At 41.1% G+C, this 3,862-nt stretch overlaps 1 long non-coding RNA gene across 1 annotated transcript in view; it reads left to right on the plus strand.

The window, feature by feature from the left end:
• The first annotated feature begins 1,322 nt into the window (after positions 1 to 1,322).
• LOC102202759 (uncharacterized) overlaps positions 1,323 to 3,862 on the plus strand; it is a 5,732-nt gene continuing 3,192 nt past the window's right edge. Inside the window, exons 1-2 of the long non-coding RNA XR_312295.1 lie at positions 1,323 to 1,427; positions 1,520 to 1,602. This is a non-coding gene — a long non-coding RNA (uncharacterized LOC102202759). The remainder of the gene's footprint in view (positions 1,428 to 1,519; positions 1,603 to 3,862) is intronic.

Genomic DNA, 3,862 nt, shown 5'->3' on the forward strand with positions numbered 1-3,862 from the left:
GGGGGGGAATTGCAGTCCATACAGACAATACTGATTTGTAAATGATTAACTAACAATCTTGTGCTTGTGCTTAAAGTGTTTGGCACTCTTTGGCAATATTGTAGTAAATGTTAAACTTAATCATCACATTGGCCTCCTCTGACGACCTGTTTGCTACCGCCTGCTGCTGAAAGGCAGTGGGGAGAGGGGCCACTTGGGCAATGCATTTATCACGATTTGAGATGGGGAAACTGTTCTTGAAGTACACAGAGAGAGAGAGAGCTGTGCATGAAGTGTGATTGTTATCGTGGTAGAGGCAAAATAGCAAAAGTAAGAGATGATGATGATGTAGTTTGTTGCTTCTTTTGCTGCTGGTTCAGTGAACTTTGGTTGGAGACAAAACCTGCAGCTCAGAATCGAGCGCAAAAAAAGACGTAAACACAGCGCCGACCCGACGCATCAGGATCAGTGAGCTGTCGGCTTTTCAGCCCCGATGCCGTGTGAGGGCCGTTGGGTGAGAAAGCCGAGGAAGAGAAAGCTGATTCGGATGTGTCGGGTCCGCGTTTACGTCTTTGTGTGGCATCTGTTTACGTGCTCTCATTTGCTGTTTGTTGAAATAGTTTTGTGAGCTTTAACCTGAGATTCTGTCATTTCTGGCAAAATCCATTTATATTTAAAAGTTGATTCAGGATGTGAATATGAATCGATATCGCTTTATTCAAGCTACTCACCTCTGTCTGTCTGCCCGCCCTGGACTTTCAAACATATACACGGATTACATGAATATCTGGACCACGACCAATCAGAGAGGTCCCGCCCCTGACTATCTTTGATTGGTTTAGACCATGATAGGGGCACAATGTGTGTCTGCTGTTGATCACACGGAGACTTTCAGAGTTGCGGAGTATTTTTTATTTATTTTTTTTGTTACTCGAACAGTTGGTCGCACCAGTATTGCTCTCGTTTTCTTGTTTTCTTTTTTCTTTCTCAACAGGTAATCCAGGTGATTGATAGATGTATTTTTTGTCTGCTTATTTAGTTGGTTTTTGTTTTTTGCCCTTTATCCCCGTCCCTCTTCTCCGCTGTTTTTTCCCCCTCTTCCTTTCTCCCTTTTCTTTTCCTCATTCAAGTCTGTCCCGTATTTAGCAAGTGAAAATAAAAAATAAAATAAACAATAAAAGGTGAATCAAATAGACCATTACGGCAAGGCTGGGATGGTCCATTTGGTAAAGTAAATCCGTTGGGCATCTTTCCTCGCCTTTAGACACTAATTCTGATGGCAAAAGAGCCAAACGGGACAGGCAAAAAAAAAAAAAAAGAGAAAAGAAGACAAGAGAACCTTCACAGCAAGTTTTACTTTTGTGTTCTGCAGCCGAGTTGGCTTCTACATCAGCACCTTCAAGAGTGTAACGAATCTTGAAGCAAAGTTTCATCGTGAGATCTCACTGGTGAGTTTTTCATTTCCTAAACCAACAGGGTTGCTTTTCTTTTTTTCTTCGAAATCATTTGAACTGAAAAATGTCTCTTTTAAACCATCCAGGTGTGCAGAGAACTGTACGAAGTGATGACCAAACTGGGAGAGCAGCACTCTGACAAGATATTCACCATCCAAGGGGCTCCGAGGTCAGTACAAGCTTTTTCCATAACTGAGGAAAACGAAGGTAGATCAGCGTTTGGTTTCAGTGTCTTAAACTGATTGTACAATGTGATGGCAGCAATGGGTTTAGAAAAAATGAATTTTATTATTCTGTTTTTAGTTATTCTTTCAACATAAACCAATCAAACTAGAGTTTGGGTGGCTGGGATTTAAAGATAATAGTCCAGTTTCCTTCCACAGTTCAAACACATGCATTTTAACTGGTCATCTAAGGAGCTTGGAAAGAAAAGCATCTGGTCTACGATAACCTGGATGACTGAGAACCTTCACAGATTTATTAACTGGTCATTGTAAAGTACCCATAGAGTTTTAATCCACTCATCATGGACATGGATGTCATGGTAATTTGGGCTTTTAATGATTTCTTTGAACTGTTCTTTTTCCAGAAAGTTCTTCAGAATTTATTTAGGATTAAGACAGTGTTTCCCAAACCTTTTTTGCTACGCCCCCCTTTGTTTTACAAGAAAAATGTTCGCACACGCACGCACAAACACATCCTCCAACCTCACACACCCTTATTTTGCTCCATTGTGGTTTATTTCACACTTCAAACATTTAGTAAACAATTAAACAAATACAAGTAATCTGCAATAAATTACAGGTATTAAGGAAATAAACTACTAACTCTTTTACGCTGTGTCCGCACCTACACGGGTATTTTTGAACACGCAGCTGTTTCATCCACATAAACGGCGTTTCGAATCACAGAAAACTGAGATTTTTTTAAACTCCTTTTTTGCGTTTACGTGTGGACGAGGAATACAGAGTTCGTCACGCAACGTCAAAGGTATGTGCCTTTTTCCACGTCACGCTGTGGCCACGTTATTGTTTACATGAGATGAATTGCAGAATAGCAGATAGAGACAAAATACTGTTAATCTGACTGTCTGCAGGTTTTACACGCAGTTACTGTCCCTCCATTTACAAAGGCAGAGGCGTCACGGTGTCATTATTTTACGTGTAGTTGTTTTTTGCTGTGTAATAATGTTCAACATTGCTGTCAATACATTTTTCAAAAAAAGGCTCTCTGTGAAAAATGGGTTCAAAAACATAAAAAGCTGTGGGATCCTGTTTGCCTGTGATTTGAACTGGGGGAACAAATCGTGGCAGGATCAGCCTGATGTTATTTGTATCCCGCTGTAACTTTACTGTATAAAGAGCAAACATCTCCAACATGTCAGGAGTAGTTAGTCATTACAACAAGTGTTTGTGAACTAAAAATCAAGAATGTGGGATCCTGTTTGTCCGTGATTTGGAGAGCTCAGCGCTGCTCCCGACGAATGGAAAATTAATCCTGCAGGACACTGGTGCAGGTGAAGCCAAAGGGAAGATTTGCTTCACCATATTTTCTAGTCTTTGGCTTAGAATGAAGTTGGTTTGGAAACATATTCAGCGATGCTTCATTTCCTGCTTTGCGTTTGTGGGCGCCCCGTGCTAGCAGTGTCCAAGCGTTCAGGTTTTTTTTTTCCCTTTTCATACCGCGACCCGCTGTAATGGCGCTGCGCCCCCCCTAGGGGGCGGGCCCCACACTTTGGGAAGGTCTGGATTAAGAGCTGGAATGGCTTCTGACACTTCTTACTTGCATAAGTCCTTTCTTTGTGGCTCAGACAGCAAAAATATATATATATTTTTTCCCCCAGGAATTTTGCTCTGTCCTCAGGAGAAGACGTGTCTTCTGAATATAAACTAGCAATATAAAACTAGAAAGTTTCAGAAGAAATTTTAAGTGTGCCTATGCTGCTGCCAATGAGTGTTGTTTGCCATTGCCGGCTACAGGGAGCAAAACTCAGCAGAGCAGCCCTTCTCCACCATGAACTACGGTAAAAACAAACACTGCTTGCGCCTTACAGATGACAGCTTACAGTCTTGCGTAAAGATGAAGTGACTTTGTACAGCCCCGATTTGCAGACGCTGTGCGCAGAAGTTCAGGAGCAAAAGTCCCATTGTACCACGGCAGACATGATGATGTTTGCATGAACACGCTTTCTTAAAGCCTTTGAATGAAAACAAAAGGCTTTAAGTCAGCTTACATCACTGTCATACATATTCCTGTTGGTATATGTATGATTTCTATACATTTTACGTCAGATAAAAATTTTGTTCGTAAGATTCAGATAATTATTAAATAAAAGCCAGATATTTTAAATGAGAATAAGAAAGAAAAGTATTTCTTTGTGTCCCCCTTTCCCTGTTAATGCCCTGCCTGGCCCCCTGGCAAAACTTTGC

The sequence above is a fragment of the Pundamilia nyererei genome, unplaced genomic scaffold (assembly GCF_000239375.1).
Source record: "Pundamilia nyererei isolate P.nyererei 1_Seehausen unplaced genomic scaffold, PunNye1.0 scaffold00365, whole genome shotgun sequence".
Taxonomy (NCBI): domain Eukaryota; kingdom Metazoa; phylum Chordata; class Actinopteri; order Cichliformes; family Cichlidae; genus Pundamilia; species Pundamilia nyererei.